The sequence below is a fragment of the Castanea sativa genome, chromosome 12 (genome assembly GCF_040712315.1).
Source record: "Castanea sativa cultivar Marrone di Chiusa Pesio chromosome 12, ASM4071231v1".
In the NCBI taxonomy this organism is placed as follows: domain Eukaryota; kingdom Viridiplantae; phylum Streptophyta; class Magnoliopsida; order Fagales; family Fagaceae; genus Castanea; species Castanea sativa.
Window position 1 is genome coordinate 18,057,035 of NC_134024.1, and position 18,373 is coordinate 18,075,407.

Here is an 18,373-nt window from a genome sequence, read left to right on the forward strand (position 1 = left end):
TATCTGGATCTCATGGGTCTAACTAGAACCAAGTCTTTTAGTGGGAAGAGATACATTATGGTTATGGTAGATGACTTCACTAGGTACACTTAGGTCATTCTTCTAAGATCCAAGTCAGATGCTCTTGGGCACATTGAAGCCTTGTGCACAAGATTGCAAAATGAGAAGAGTTTAAAAATTGATCGAATTCAAAGTGATCATGATAAAGAATTTGAAAACTCGTACATGGAGTCTTTTTGCACTAGATCAGGTATATCTCAAGAATTCTCTGCTCCTATTACTCCTTAGCGGAATGGTGTAGTAGAAAGAAAGAACAAGGTTGTTTAGGAGATGGCTAGAGCCATGTTGCACAACAAGGATGTGGCTAGAAACTTGTGGGGAGAAGTCGTCAACACTGCGTGTCATACGGTTAATAGGGTTTATTTTAGACTTGGTACCAAAAAGACACCTTATGAGCTATGGAAGGGAAGGAAGCCAAATGTTGAGTATTTCAAAATCTTTGAAAGTACTTGTTTCATTCTCAAGGATAAAGAGAATGAGGAAAAATTTGACTCCCGAAGCGATAAAGGAATATTTTTAGGCTACTCCTCTACAAACAAGGCTTATCGAGTATACAACAAAAGAACCAAGAAGGTGATGGAAACTATAAACGTTGTTTTCGATGAAGCTTCAGAGTCCGTTCTAAGAAAATTAGTGAGGAAATCGCCAAAGAAATTCTTCCTCCCAAGCCCAAGGATGTTCAAGAACTTGTTGATTAAGAGCCTGCATCTCCAAGTACTCCCGGTACTCCAAGTGTTGTAGAGGGTTCAGCAGACATATCTACCTTACCTGATTCTAAATCTCATAAAAAGAAAGGACCCTCCTCCAGAATTAAGTTGAATCATCCTCCTAAAGTTATTATGGGAAACATGAATGAACTAACACTAAGGAAATGTATAGTTGATAAATGTGTTGCTAACTTTGTGTCATATTCTTGTTATTTATTGCAAGTTGAACCCACCAAGGTTGAGGAAGCTCTTCAGGATGAAAGCTGGGTTGAAGCTATGCATGATGAATTGCTTCAGTTTCAAAGGAATGATGTCTGGACTCTAGTACCTAGACCAGAGGGTGATCACATCATTGGCAGGAAGTGGATTTTTCGCAATAAGACTGATGAGGTGGGTAACGTGATTCGCAACAAGGCTCGTCTTGTGGCTCAAGAATACTCTCAAATGAAAGGAGTGAACTATGATGAGACATTTGCTCCAGTAGCCCGTATAGAGTCCATCAGGATTCTCTTAGCCCTAACATGCCATTTGAAGTTCAAGCTTTACCAAATGGATGTCAAGACTACTTTCTTAAATGTGTTCCTTAAAGAAGATGTGTATGTGGCTCAACCAAAAGGATTCATTAATCCCCATTTTCCGGATCATGTATTGTACCTCAAGAAGGCACTCTATGATTTAAAGCAAGCCCCAAGAGCTTGGTATGATCGACTCACACAACACTTGGTGTCACATGGGTTCACAAGAGGAAAAGTTGATCAAACTCTCTCCATCAAAAGGGAAGACGGCGAGTTGATAATTGCTTAAGTCTATGTTGATGATATCATCTATGGGTCAACAAAGGATGAACTTGCACATGGTTTCTCCAAACTCATGCAGGCCGAGTTCAAGATGAGCATGATTGGAGAGTTAAATCACTTCCTTGGATTACAGATTCATTAGCAAGAGTCAAGTATATTCATATCTCAATCTAAATATGCTAAAAATCTTGTGAAAAAGTTTGGTTTGGAATTTGTTAATTCTGTTAGAATTCCTATGAGCCCAAATGTTAAACTCACAGTTGATTTGTTAGGAAAAAGTGTTGATCCGTCTCTCTATAGAAGCATGATAGGTAGTCTTCTTTACCTTACTGCTAGTAGACCTGACATTAGTTACAGTGTGGAAGTCTGTGCTAGATATCAGGCTAATCCCAAAGAGTCCCATATGACTGCTTTGAAAAGAATCATAAAGTATGTCAAAACCACTATCGATTTTGGTGTGTGGTACATCAAGGACACAAATGGTGTATTAACTTGGTATTTTGATGCTAACTGGGCTGGGAATGCTGATAATAGAAAGAGTACTTCGGGGGGTTGTTTTTATGTGGGTAATAATCTTATCTTCTGGACGAGCAAAAAGCAAAATTTCATCTCATTATTCATTGCAAAGGTTGAATACATCACTGCCGATAGTTGCTGCACTCAACTTCTATGGATGCAAAAACTCCTCCTTGATTATGGTATTCGTCAAGAACATCTCACTATCTATTGTGACAATACTAGTGCCATCAATATCTCTAAAAATCCTATTCAACATTCTCGAACTAAACACATAGAGATTTGACATCACTTCATTCGTGAGCTTGTTAAAGATGATACCCTCACTCTTAAGTTCATTCACACTGATGATCAGAAGGCTGATTTGTTCACCAAATCTCTTGATAGCAAACGGTTTGAATTCCTTCGTCAAAACAACGGTATTATCTCCATGGATTGATCTTCTCTTCTTCTCTTCCTTTCTCGTGCATTTGCATCTAGTTTTATTTTGTGCTTTATTTAACACGTTTTTGTTTGTTTATTTTCAATTTTGCTTTATTTTATTTTTCAAAAATTAAAAAAAATGAAAAATTAGAAAAATACAAAAACAATGTGTGTTTGTGTATATTGGTACTTGTGTACCTTAAATGACCATCGAAACAAAGTTTTCTAAACTTTATATCTTTTGTAACTTAGATGAGTATATTTATGCATAACTAAGCAAGTGAGCTTTGTGACTCGTGTTTGTGATGAGTAAGATTAAGTAATCTTTTGTACCTAACACTCGTATCATTCTTTTTGACAGATTAAGTAACCATCTCATCACTGTTGCTCACAAATCATGAAATGACATCTATATGCTTTGGCATATCAAAAATACAATATCAAAAACTTAACATCATTAGGTATTTCTTTTCTCTCTCTTATATGTCCATGCATGGTTTGCTTAAAATAAAATATGCAAAGAAAAATTAAAGCAAAAAGAATCAAAATGCTTTATATATGATTGTAAGTGTGTCTTCTAGGAGATGTGGGAGTTATAAGATGTACTTCGAATGTGATAGTTTCAATCAAGCAGTTATGATTATGTGTGAATTAAATTGATTTGCTTATGTCTCAAATCATCATAACGTAGACACTTGTGCAATTTTGTGATATTTTTCACACGCAACATTCTTTGCTACTTTTGATACATGTGCAAGTACAATGTGATTTGACCATCACAAGGAATACATGTGTTAATGTATGCCCACTAAACTGTCTTAACTTGTTTTTAAAATATAAAATTGATTAGACTTGTTTAATATATATGTGTGTGTGTTTTGGATCTATATGCTTGACATTTTTTTGTTGGGAGATGTTTTAAGAGCTTAAAATGTTGTTTGGATCCTTGGTTGAGTAGCAAGTTTAATTGCATTCATGTCTATGTTTTCTCTTTTTTGAAAAACTATTTTTGAGCAATCTCGACAGCTTCTCAATACCTCTCGACAGCTAGGCTATCTATCGAGCCGCTTGATCTTCCTTTCTTGATAGCTATTATCGCAATTTTGATTTATCGAAGTTTTTGAGAATTTGTCTCAATGGCTTCTCGACAGCTTCTTGATCTATCGAGAAAGTTTCTGTCTCCTCGATAGCTTCTCGATCCATCTAAGGACTCTTTGCTATGGACACCTCTCGATAGCTCCATCTGTCGTAATTTAAAGCTCGACACCTCTTGATCCACCGAGCTTTATGATTTCTATATATAGGCTTCAGCACGATTTTCTCTCATTTCTCTCCGATTTCTCTATACAGAAACTCTCTTTTCTCTCTCCCAAACACTTCCCACCCAACCTCTTCATCTTCCCCACTCAATCTTCGGTCTCAAGGGTGTTTTCTTCATCTGGTATGATCTTCATTCCTTCATATATCATGCATTTCATCTCTCTTGACCTAACTTTTGGGGTTTTTGAAAAATTTTGGGGTTTTTCAAAATTGATGAAGTTTTTGCAAAATTTTTAGGATGAGTTTTGTTTAAATAATCTTAAATGTTCATGCATTGCATCATAATTGCATTTTAACAATGTTTCATGTATTTTAGATGTGTGTTTACTTTGTTGAAATGATGTGTGCTGGTAGGTTTGGATTGGGCTAAGCCCATGATATTTTTATTGTTGCATGTCACATGTTCAGGCATTCTTCATGCATACGTACCTCCTTTTTCTATCTTTTTATATTAATCGTGTTTGGTGCTTTTCTGCTTAACTCTCTCTCTCTCTCTCTCTCTCTCTCTCTCTCTCTCTCTCTCTTTCGGTTAGTTGCTCTATGGCACCTAAATGAAAATCCAGTCTGCCCTGGAACCCTTTTCATTCCGGGGCATCAACTTCTGATTCTACCCCCTCTCACGTTCAATTTTGTGATGAGAAAGCCCGCAAGGACTTCTTAAAGAACTTCTCTCAACGAGGCATTCATTCGGAACGCCAAGTCATCCTATCAGACTTTTTTGATACTAACCTTCCCACTGTCATCTACAGTAGGGGTTGGGAGTCACTGTGTGACGTCCCGGTCACTTGTCCCTCCATGATCATACATGAATTTTACTCCAATATTCACGGATTTGATTACTCTGTACCTTATTTCATCACTCGCATTCGAGGTATGCACATTGTAGTCACTCCGGATCTTATATCCGATGTGCTCCACGTACTAAGAGTAGCGCATCCTGACTACCCCGGTTGTGATCATCTTAAGACTATGTCTAAAGGCGAACTCATTTCTCTATTTTGTGAGACACCTTCTTCTTGGGGTGGTCGTCAAAACACCCGTTGCTCGACCTTTGCTAAAGCTCATGTCTCTTCATGTGTTGGTTCTTTTCTCTTTTTATGCACATGCTTCTTATACTAGTATGCAATCTTTTATTTCTATTTCACACTAAGATGCCGTGATGAGTTTTGTTTAAAGTGTTTCAGAAATATAGGTTTTCAAAGTCTTTATTTCCATAAACTCTCTTCTTGCAAAGTTTTTCAAGAGTTTATGTTATGATAGATTTTATTGTATTCAACAAGTGAGTATGAGTTGAGTGATTTATGACTTCTCTTATATGTTCATTTGTTTATTGTGGTTTTGTCACGGATTGCCAAAGGTGGGGGGGGGGGAGATTGTTAGGGCACATGTGAATGATGTTAAGAACATATGTCATTTATAATTGGCTAATCCTTTGACAAAACGTACTTTACTTGTAATTAGGTAGATCTAAGATGTGTTTAATACTTCAAGGAACAAGAGTTCAAGTCCAAGTATTGAAATCATGCAAATTTATCCAAGAAACAAGTGAAGAAGTGTTGGATTTTAAAGCTTGACAACTAACTCGACAAATAGCATTTATCGAAGTTTAAAAGGCTTGTTTAGCTCGATACTCGACAACTGCTTGATAGATACCCTATCTATCGAGATTTATGAAAATCGGTTTTTTAGATCTGATTTTACTCCAATCTGTGTGTACATGTTTAGGTTTTCTTTTCTCACAACCCTAAACATATATAAGGATTATTTTAAGGACCGTCAAAGGTAGCGCGAGTATGAAGCAAAGTTTTGTTCATGCAAATTGTGATAGGAGACAGAATTTGCCCTGGTTCATCTTTCTCTTGAAGAAGCTGTTGCGTTTGTACGTTGTTGGGTTTTGTGACCAAGGAGTTTGGTGATCTTCATCGCGTTGATCAATTGAAGAACTTTGCAGCCAACATCTTTTTGAAGTTGGTGAGTAAGTCGCGTACTGGAAGCCGTGCATTGAAAATGAGAGATTGTCACTTCAGAACAAGTCCAATTGTGTATTGGGGTAAGGGTTCAACTGTAAATTGATATAAGGTACTGAGATTCTTTTATTTGCAACTGCTTGTTGTGATAATAGTGGATTCTCAAAAGTGGTGACCTTAAAATCATTCGGTGGGTTTTTACTTTGGAGGTTTTCCCCATTCGTAAACAAATCACTGTGTCAATTTTATTTTCCGCTGCATATTAACTTATTTAGTGATTTGTTTGTACTACCACGCATTTTGCATTTTAATTGAATTAATTAATTAACTTGGCTAATTAATTGGTTAATTTATCACAATGGTTCGATACATTCTTGGCCTATCAAGTTTTAATCTTTCTCCCACTATCAAATTATATATATATATATATATATATATATATATATATATATATATATATATATATATATATAAAGACTTTATATGTTGCATCAAGAGCTAGGTTAGTCAAGCGTACGGGTTGGGCCATGTTGCTGAATATATTTCATCCAAACTTTAAACACTACTCTAAAGTTTCTTGAATCATTATAACATTGGATTGGGGGTTGGGCCAGGTTAGTCAAGTTTACCGGGTGTTTGAACAATCCCAGTTTTAACTTTTACTGGTTTGGGCCAGGTTAATTTGTTGAAATTTGAGCTTTATAGAGTTCATCAAACAAAATAATATTCATTAAATCCATAGAATTTATTATATAATGATTATTCTTTATTATCAAACCAAAAATCATTTAAATTCAGTTGTTTATTCAACAACAAAAAAACATTACTAGTTAAGTTAATTAGAACCCACACGTAATCTCTATCTATATCTACATCAACAAAAATATCAATCAAAATTGTACGTTATTAATAATACAAATTATATTCACAAGAAAAATTACAAATGATATTGACAAAATGATATTAAGGTAGCGTTTGGATACTCTGGTCTGACGTTTTTTGCGTTTTCAGCTTTTTTTTTGTTTTTTTGGACCAACGCTTGGTGCACTGTTCATGGGACACGAACAGTGCACCAAGGCATATGAATAGTAATTGTAGAGTGAACAGTAATTTTTTAATTTTTTTTTATTGTTTTTTATTTTTAGCAAAATAAACGGTATCTAAACGGACCCTAATAATACAAATTATATTACGATACATACTCTCTTTTTTTTCTTTTTCTTTTTTTGAGGAAAACGATACATACTCATAAGTCCTCATAAACACATTCCATCAACATCAACATAAGCCAAACTCACAAACTATCACATTTCCACAAATCCCAAACACATACTCCAAAGTTGCATATTTTAGCCTTAAAAGTTAAATGAACTATCACATATTCCTGATGTTAACAGACTATTAGGTAGGCCAGTTCCTCCACTTGGGATGAAATTTACCAAGCCTATAAGTCAATACTTCTACTTCGCATGAAATTACCAGACCTTATTAGTCCTGCCTATATACAAAACTTTAATTTCTAATTTAGTGTTTGGTTGACAAAGAATGTAAATTAATTCTTTAACAAAAATTAAATTCTTCTTTCAACACTAAAATTAAAGAAGTCGAATCAAAGAGAAAACAACCATATTATTGTATTTTGAATTCTTGTTTTTTAAACCCTGTTTGGTTCCCGAGAAGGCAAAGGAACAAAAAATGAAAATCTCTAAAATAAACTAATTTCAAATATTTTATGTTATTATATTTTTAAATTAAATGATGTGTGGTAGCCTAGTAGCAATTTAGGTGTTAAAAAAAATAATATTTTAATATCATTGTTAGCCACGTCATCTTTTTTCATCATCCACCTAATGATATTGACTACTTTGATTTTTGACACAACAAAATGTTGAGAACTAAATTGACACATTCAAAATGTTAGGAAACATTTTGAAACACACAGCAAATGTGGGGACCAAAATGGTAATTTGCCTTAGTTTTTTTTTTTCTTTTAAATTTTTAACTTATTTGTTATGTAAGGATAAAAAAATCTTAAGTATAATTATAATTTTGCCAACTTTCAACAAAAATTTAATTCAAAATCAATCTTAATTTATAAACAATTTCAACTTTATTTGATGTTTTATGTATAACATATAAATGCGTTTTATTTTACTCTTTTATAGAATTATTAGACTTGTAAACTATTAGAATTGATTACCGAACTATAAACTTAAGAATTTTTGTTTTTGTTTTTTTTGTTCTTTTATTTATATCAAAAGAAGTAGTATATGAAACAAAAGGTTAGAATGCGTGATAAATAAATAAATAAATAAATATATATATTTTTTGTGTGTGAAAATAATATAAGTCATTTCGGATCCCACCCGTTGAAGACCATAATGGTAAAAGACTTGGACGAAAAGTGAGGATAATATTTAATTATAAATTTTGGCTGCCAAAAATTACAAAAATAATAATAAACAAAATGGAGAAAAGAAAAGAAAAAAAGTATTCTTTTGCTGTCACTAGGAGTTGGAAGTTTATTGTCTCACAAGTTCACAACATTCAAACACGTTAAATAAAATTTAATAAAATTTAACATTTTGATCCCTTTAAAAATTAGCTGACCTTATTTTCCACAATTTATTGATGCTGATTCTCCTATGTTGAACAGCTTTCTACACCTTTAATAGGAGGTAGGAACAGCTCTTTAATTTGAAGTTTTTAATTTAATTTTATTTATTTACCCTTTGCAATTCCATGACAAAACACCTTATACAAACTCAAGAAGTAAATGTGAGTTGGTAACACAAGAAGCAACTCTCTCACAAGTCTATAGTCTATTCTCTATTTTTTCTCTTTTTTCCTATGCATTTGGTATGCCTCATTTCCACATCTCTTTTTAGCTTTTTGCAGAAACTAGCTGCTATAGGCATAGGGAAGGAATAAGAACGACCATGTTAATGTGCCAATTCCATTGGTTGAAATGTTACTGTGATGTGGACAAAACACTCCTAGGAACCCATTGGGTTGAGATGGGACAGGGCAATTATTGTGGCATGTCTCCATCTCAACCCAATAATTTTTACTTTTGATCCAAAGTTTTTTTTTTTTTTTTTCCCAACAATAGTATGTGCTATTTTTCTCATTAATTTTTATAGTAGATATTATGGTCTTATAAATTAAATATTAGGGTTTTTTTAATTGATTTTTTTAACATTAATTGACTAAACAAGAGTATTAAATAAAAAAATCATATATTCGATAATAAATATAATCTCAAGTTTGATTGGCATGAACAGTCTAAAAGAAGAAGAGACTTAAATGATGAATAATTATCTCATTTACATAATGAAAAACATTATTAGTCCACAATCCATAAATATTAAAAGAATGATTGTCAATGGCCTTGTAGCCTAAATGCCTAATAGCACTTACCCCTCTAGCTTTTATGACATGTTGTGGATTTGATGTGCCTCCTCTCTTAGAAAAAAATTAAAATGCAAATAAAATCCATATATATATGTGTGTGTGTGTGGATGGTAGAAATAGAAAATTTCTTATTTAGAAATTAAGGACTCATGCCGGAACACCTTAAAAAAAAAACCATGCATGAAATAAATAAATAAAATAAAATAAAATAAAAGGGACAATTTCAGTAACTTTATTCATACTAAATATAACAAGATTGGTAAAGAGAAAGTAGAGTTATTAATGAAGTTTATTGTGGGAAAAAAGAAGAAGAAATAAGTATGATAAAAAAAAATGTCATAAAGATAATTTATCCTTATGAACACCTAATTAACCAAATTGAGAGAGTCTACAGGCGCTCCTCTTATTTGATCCCCTTGTCATTCCATCGTACAAAGTACTCATTTCTTTCCATCTTTATCTGGAGAAACGAGATTTTACAAATTGGAACATACTCCTTGCGAGATACCACCCATCATGTATAGCCCCTATGTACGCCCTTCCAAACCATGCAATTCGACGCGGTATGTAACCTAAGTTCACCCTTCCGCCGTCCGAGGGAACAAAGAAAAGTGCCAAAATAAGCAGTATTAGAAAATGGCTAATAAACATAAATTTATTGCTTCCATTAGAGGCTGCCATCTTTCTTTTTCTTTTTTTCTTTTTTTTTCTTTTCAAGTATGAATGAACTCAAGGTTATGGTTGTGACAGTGGTTCCGGTGGTATATATACATAGCGTAGGTGATTAAGTCCGCCATAAATGAAATTAACTGAAGAATTTATCTTTAAGTGAAGTGGACTGTTTGTAACTACTCAATTAACTACATTGAACACAATTAAATTTAACATGAACTGACATATTTCCTCAAATGACTTGCAATTAGTTTTTTCTAATAACCAAAGGAACACAAATACTAATTTTCCTAAATATTAATTGCATATGGCTTGCTTTGATTTAATTGCTTTTAGTCTTGGAGAACTGGGTCTGTAGCTTCAATTTTGTTACCGCATAATTTTACAGCCTGCTAGGCATGTTTCTGGCATAAAATATGTTGTCCATTTTTTCTTCCAATTTTGTTCTTTTATTTATCAAAGAAGCTAATTGTCTATATTGATGGATTCCATCAAAAGCATGCTTAAGTGGTGTTAGGCGGCTTAAATGATAAGTATATGTATACTGATTTACCAAACACCTTAAGACAAGTGTATGTTTAGTATAACTCATTTTGATCAGGAAAAAACAAATTAGACTTCATAAACTACACCTAAAAAGATGAAATTTTCAATAGGGTGTGTACTTAACAAAATAATTTAATTTATAAATTTAACGGTCATTAACATTTTATCAGTAAAATTAAATGAATGTTTCTGGCAATCTATATATAATTTAAAACAATGATCACTTGGGTTAAATTCAAAAACTTGAAAATATTTTTTTCTCCACCACTTACAAGTTACAACTAGTCACATTAAAGTTGTGACATGTCCAAATATTTTCTCTTAAAAAAAAATATTGATTAATTCTACTAATTTAGGACTTGAATTCTTCATGTCTTTTTTAGAAACCAAAGAATACTAAATAAGATACATCAAATGACCTATGAGGAGAGGGTGATGTCATTTTATAGATTTTTTGTTTAAGAGCACAGTAATATGTGTGAGTGATTAATTTGCCTGGGAGAATTACCTTCCGACATATCTAATCTCACAGTATGAGCTTCAAAATATTATTGTGCGAATACAACAATGATGGGCTCACTATAGTCTTCAATTTAAAAATTTTTAATACAGTAATTTGGGAATATAAATAAAAGTGAATATTTTGTTGTGTTAACATTATTATTATTATTATTATTATTTTAATCTTCGGTTGCCCACTTTAGGCATGTTTGTGTATAGCTTTAGCTTTTTGCTTTATTTTTTTTTCCTTTATCTTTTTTTCCCTCATGTAAAGCGTTTGGGATTGTAAACTGTTACAAATTCGCATATGGGGGGAAACCAAAAACCAAATCAAATTGAAGTTATTGGTTGCCTATATATCACTACCCCAAGGCTTGCCCATTTTGCATTTTTAATTTATAGAATCTCGATCCTTATATTAGAACTCCTTTTCCTTGACACATCACCATCATTTCTCGGCCATTTGGTCTTTCCTATATACTATATCTCTCTTCATTCTTTTCCTATTTATTTTTTTTTCCCTTAATCTCTCTGCCATCCCCTCTTTCTCTCTTTGTCAGAAACCCAGAACAATAAGAACAGTCATTATTCTTATTGTTTTTTTTCTTCACCAACTCCATCCAACCATTTACTATTAAATAACTTTATATTAGTTTTTAGGATATTTTTTAAGTATCAAATATATATGATATAATATATATTAATTTCAGAATAACTTATATAAACTTTCTTTTATCTAAGATTAAGATATATTATACTCTTATTCAGCAAAAAAAAAAAGATATAGTATACTCCACTTTAAAATGATGTCCACATTGATTTTAGTCAAGTAGGGTTGTAAACGAACCAAGTCATTCATGAACAACTCGGGTTGGCTTGATAAAAAACTCGTTCATGTTCGTTTGTTTACAAATAAACCAAGTTTGAGCCTTACTTTTAGGCTTGTTTAATAAACAAGTCGAGCTCAAGCAAAAAAAATTGTTTGTGAACAAACTTGTGAACAATAGGGCTCAATACAAAACACGCGAAGATTAACCTTGTTTATAGCTTGATATATGTTTACTAAATAAACTTATTATTATGACATTACACATGTTTTGCAATGTTAATTTATAGCTTGTTTATATATATATATATGTGTGTGTGTGTGTGTGTGTGTGTTTTGGAATGTTAATTTATTTAGATTTGTGCAAATTATAGTTGTACAAATGACAAATGTGGATGTAAAAATTGTGTTTTGAACAATTACTCAAGCTATAGACAATAAATGATGATGGTTGGATTTGATTATGTAAAGTTATGATGTGAACAAATTCTAATCACGGGTGTTAGAAGCATGATTAAATGAATATATTATATATATTATATTATATTATATATATATATATATATATGCCTGTATGTACATTTGTTTACTTGATTTTTGGTGATATAAGCATTTGATGTTGCAATTTTTTTGGATCCCAAGCTTAAAAACTTGACTTAAGCTTGAGTTTGAACTTGATATTAAACTCGAGCTTAGCTTGATTAATTAATCAAGCTAAACGAATTCGAGCTCAAGTATTTTTGGCATTCTCGCAAGTTCAAGCTCAAACATTGTTTTTAGACTTGTCTCAAGCTTAAGCCAAGTTTGAGCATTTAATTTTTATTGACGAGCCAAGTTCAAACACATACAACTCGGTAAACCTTTGCTCGTTTACAGCCCTAAGTAAAAGTCATGTTCCATTTAACCAAAAAAAGAAGAAGTCAAGTTCCATTAGTCACAATTTATTATAACCTCAACGGAATATTAATCTTTCCACAGCTATACTCTTATGCCACGTCCCAAAAGGCAAGGGTGAGTTTAACTAGTAGTGAAATATATAGCATGTAGATATTGCAGAGATAGAGACATAGATAGGGACAGAACAAAACAAACTGGAGAAACTGTACAAAGGGGTATTAATTACTATTTTTATTTCTGTTACTACGTACTTATGCGCAATAAGCAAGGACAACAGCTTATTTTGTCACAATTTGCTATGTGACAACTTGTGAATGATTGAATGTAGACTCATTATTTTTCTTCTACAACTCATAACTTGCAACGTGACAAATAGTGCCAAAAATAGTACAATAAGTGGTGATCCAAGCATTTTCCACATAAAAATAACAAGATACAACTGACACCTTTGTCCTTTTTCCTGCAAGTTCTGCCACTAACTTATGACACTAAAATAATTCACAAATTTTCTCTTTTTTACATCATCACTCATCTAGAGCTAAAGAACCGTTATTAGAGCTCATGACACACTCATTTTTACTAAGCAATTGATATATAGAATTACTATTCCACTCACTCATTTACTAATTGAGCTGTATATGTATAGAACTCCATAAGCTCATTTACTCAAATCAGATCACATAGAGCTTTAGAATTTAGAGTCACCCATTTTGACCACCACAGCAAACACAAAAATAAGTAAGGAGCTAGCAAGACTCATTGTTTTCCCATGGAACCTAAAAGCAAGTCCATCTCGCTCGAGTACTAACCAATCACCCTCACACTTCTTCAAGATCATCCTACCCTTCACCATTGAAAACATGAAACTAGTAATGCATATACCTAGCCTCCATTAGCTGTATAAAAGGGTGTTGAATTCATATTATTTGCTTTGTGATTTTGTAAAGTATTAAATTTCACTGTGGAATGTGTTCTGCTTGTTATATTTGTATGTTTTGCATGCGGTTGCACTTTTTTTTTGTGATGAGTTCATCGAATTGTTGGCTTTTGTCATCAAATCCATCTTTTTTTCTTTTCTTTTTTTGCCTTTTTTTTAATGAGTTCCTCAAATTTGTATGGTTTTTTCAAGAGATCCATCTTTGTTGTGTTACAGGTTGGGCCTGTTGAGTTTGTTACTTAGTCCTAAATAAATTATTGTAAACAAAGTTTATAATTTAATTTATCGTAGCTAATGTTGCTCTTTACAATGATTTTTCTTTGTTTCTAAATAAATAAATAAATATATATATATATATATATATATATATATATATATATATATATTCCTTTTTTTCCTTTTTTTAATTTTATTTTTAAAGAAAGATATATTAATATTTTATTGCCTCAACTCAAGTGTTTTTACATCTTCATTTAGTTGGTCCATTAGATAGCCTGGGGTGTCCTCTACATACAAACTTTTCATTACACTGTGAATATATATCTAGCAAATTTATGAGCTGATTTGTTGGCCTCCCTCCTTATTTCTATAGCCAACATCCTAGTAGCAAAAACGCAATGCCTTTTCCTTTACAATCACATTAGCAAGAACAGTCCTAATCCTTAAAAGTTGCTGTGTCAAATTAAAATTGGTCTTAAACTCATTAAAATAGTCACTTGCTTCTCGATCTGGCTACATCACTTTGTGGCCTGTTCCATTGTTCAAACACCACTTTGATTTATATCAAACCATATCCTCTAAGTTGTCATGAGAAATTGCTCTTGAAATCTAGATACTACTCCAATTCTATCTTTTTAAGATTTATTTTACTACAGGAAGAGATTTTTGGAACTTATAACTCCATATTGCATGAACTTCATTCGTTTTACAACTTTAATGATTTGAATCCCTTTTATCTACCTCATGGAAGCACATATTTCCTTGATTTCACTATATGTAATGAGAAAGTAATACTTAATTTGATGGTTTCAGAATATCCCTTCAAAGTTTGTGCTAGATTTTGGGGATGAGCTCTCCACTTAAGCTACATTCATTGTTCCCAACGGTGGTACTTGGAAAGTGGGATTGTTGAAAGTTGAGGGGAGCATTTGAGTTTGTGATGGTTTGGAGGATTTTGTTGAGTTCTATTCTATATCTGTTGGGAACCTTCTGGTCTTCATATATGAAAGAAATTCAAATTTTCATGTTGTTATATTTGATAGGACTGCCATTGAGACTCAATATCCATCCAACAATAATATTAATTTGAAAGATATTGTGGACTTAACCGAATTAGATGAAATAAACATCTCAAGGCATTACAAACAGCCTTTTGACACTTCTTCAAAAGGAAGAGAGAGAGCAATCAAAGCAGCCAAAATGTCCATGCCTAAAGATTGTTCTTTCATGGCTGTCATGCAATCGCATGATCTACGGCTTAAATATGTTGTCAGTCTTGTATAGATACACATGATTTTCATCAAGAAGTTCATTAAATATGGCCTTGAAAATATATGTGCTTAACTATTGCAATTGTTCTTTCTTGTGTAGTATTTGCTTAAGGAATTTGCTGACAAGCATATTGCTTGGAATCAATTTGTGAATCTTTAGACTTGTGGGGAAAAACAATGGCGCGTCCGGTTCTATTGCCATACTGCTACATCTTCAGCCATGAGAATGGGGAAAGGATGGGCTGCTTTTTCAATAGAAAATCTTTTAGACGAAGGAGATGTTTGTGTCTTCGAGGTGATCAAGACAAGTCTTGTTTTGCTCATGATGTCCACTTTGATTCTAGTGAAAGTCATGTTCCATTTAACCAAAAAAAAAAAGTCATGTTCCATTAGTCACAATTTAATATAACTTCAACGGAATATTAATCTTTCTACAGCTTTACTCTTATGCCACGTCCCAAAAGGCAAGGGTGAGTTTAACTAGTAGTGAAATATATAGCATATAGATATTGCAAAAATAGAGACATAGATAGGGACAGAATAGAACAAACTGGGGAAACTATACAAAGGGGTATTAATCCCTATTTCTATTTCTATTCCTACGTCCGTATGCACAATAAGTAAGGACTACAGCTTATTTTGTCAAAATTTGCTATGTGACAAGTTGTGAATGATTAAATGTAGACTCATTATTTTTCTTCTACAACTCATAACTCGCAACGGGACAAATTGTCCCAAAAATTGTACAATTAGTGGTGATCCTAGCATTTTCCCCATAAAATTAACAAGATATAACTGACATCTTTGTCCTTTTTCCTGCAAGTTCTGCCATTGACTTGTGACACTAAAATAATTCACATATTTTTTCTTCTTTACATCATCACTCATCTAGAGCTATAGAACCGTTATTAGAGCTCATGACACACTCATTTTTACTAAGCAATAGATACATAGAATTACTATTCCACTCACTCATTTACTGATTGAGTTGTATATGTATAGAACTCCACTAGCTCATTTACTCAAATCTGATCACATAGAGCTTTAGAATTTAGAGTCACCCATTTTGACCACCACAACAAGCACAAAAATAAGCAAGGAGCTAGCAAGACTCATTGTTTTCCCATGGAACCTAAAGCAAGTCCATTTCGCTCGAGTACTAGCCAATCACCCTCACACTTCTTCAAGATCATCCTACCCTCCACCATTGAAAACATGAAACTGGTAATGTATATACTTAGCCTCCACTAATTGTATAAAAGGGTGTTGAATTCATATTATTTGCATTGTGATTTTGTGAAATATTAAATTTCACTATGGAATGTGTTCATTTTGTTATATTTGTATGTTTTGCATGCAGTTGCACTTTTTTTTGTGATAGGTTCGTCGAATTGTGGGCTTTTGTCATCAGATTCATCTTTTTTTTTTTTTTTATGCTTTTGCCTTTTTTTTAATGAGTTCCTCAAATTTGTAGGGTTATTTTCAAGAGATCCATCTTTGTTGTGTTACAGGTTGGACCTGTTGAGTTTGTTACTTAGTCCAAAATAAATTATTGTGAACAAAGTTTATAATTTAATTTATCGTAGCTAGTGTTGCTCTTTACAATGATTTTTCTTTGTTTGTAAATAAAAAATAAAAAAATTCCTTTTTTCCTTTTTTTTAATTTTATTTTTAAAGAAAAATATATTAATATTTTATTGCCTCAACTCAAGTGCTTTTACATCTTCATTTAGTTGGTCCATTAGATAGCCCGGGGCCTCCTCTACATACAAACTTTTCATTACACTGTGAATATATACCTAGCAAATTTATGAGCTGAGTTGTTGGCCTCCCTCCTTATTTCTGTAGCCAACTTCCTAGTAGCAAAAACGTAGTGCCTTTTTGTTTACAATCACGTTAGCAAGAACAGTCCTAATCCTTAAAAGTTGTTGTGTCAAAATAAAATTGGTCTTAAACTCATTAAAATAGTCACTTGCTTCTCGATCTGTCTACATCACTTTGTGGCCTGTTCCATTGTTCAAACACCACTTTGATTTCTGTCACACCATATCCTCCAAGCTGTCATGAGAAATTGCTCTTGAAATCTAGACGCTACTCCAATTCTATTTTTTCAAGATTTATTTTACTACAGGAAGAGATTTTTTGAAACTCATAACTCCATATTGCATGAACTTCATTCATTTTACAACTTTAATGATTTGAATCCCTTTTATCTACCTCATGGAAGCACATGTTTCCTTGATTCACTATATGTAGTGAGAAAGTAATACTTAATTTGATGGTTTTAAAAGGTCCCTCCAAAGTTTGTGCTAGATTTTGGGGATGAGCTCTCCACTTCAGCTACACTCATTGTTCCCAACAGTGGTACTTGCAAAGTGGGATTGTTGAAAGCTGAGGGGAGCATATGGTTTTGTGATAGTTTGGAGGATTTTGTTGAGTTCTATTCTATATCCATTGGGAACCTTCTGGTCTTTAGATATGAAAGAAATTCAAATTTTCATGTTGTTATATTTGATAGGACTGCCACTGAGACTCAATACCCATCCAACAATAATGTTAATTTGAAAGATATTGTGGATTTAACTGAATTAGATGAAATAAACATCTCAAGGCATTACAAACAGCCTTGTGACACTTCTTTAAAAGGAAGAGAGAGAGCAATTGAAGCAGCCAAAATGTCCATGCCTAAAGGTTGTTCTTTCATGGCTGTCATGCAATCGCATAATATACGGCTTAAATATGTTGTAAGTCTTGTATATATATACATGATTTTCATTATGAAGTTCTTTAAATACGGCCTTGAAAATATATGTGCTTAACTATTGCAATTGTTCTTTCTTGTGTAGTATTTGCCTAAGGAATTTGCTGACAAGCATATTGCTTGGAATCAATTTGTGGATCTTTAGACTTGTGGGGAAAAACAATGGCGAGTTCGGTTCTATTGCCATACTGCTACATCTTCAGCCATGAGAATGGGGAAAGAATGGGCTGCTTTTTCAACAGAAAATCATTTAGACGAAGGAGATGTTTGTGTCTTCGAGGTGAACAAGACAAGTCTTGTTTTGCTCATGATGTCCACATTGATTCTAGTGAAAGTCATGTTCCATTTAACCAAAAAAAAAAAAGTCATGTTCCATTAGTCGGAATTTATTATAACCTCAACGGAATATTAATCTTTCTAAAACTTTACTCTTATGCCACGTCCCAAAAGGCAAGGGTGAATTTAACTAGTAGTGAAATATATAGCATGTAGATATTGCAAAGATAGAGACATAGATAGGGACAAAATAGAACAAACTA

General features: G+C 32.8%; 2 pseudogenes; both read left to right on the top strand.

The window, feature by feature from the left end:
* The first annotated feature begins 1,868 nt into the window (after positions 1–1,868).
* LOC142620283 (B3 domain-containing transcription factor VRN1-like) lies at positions 1,869–15,547 on the top strand (annotated as a pseudogene).
* Positions 15,548–16,198: 651 nt separating this feature from the next.
* On the top strand, positions 16,199–18,213 carry LOC142620284 (B3 domain-containing protein At4g01580-like; annotated as a pseudogene).
* Positions 18,214–18,373: the final 160 nt, after the last annotated feature.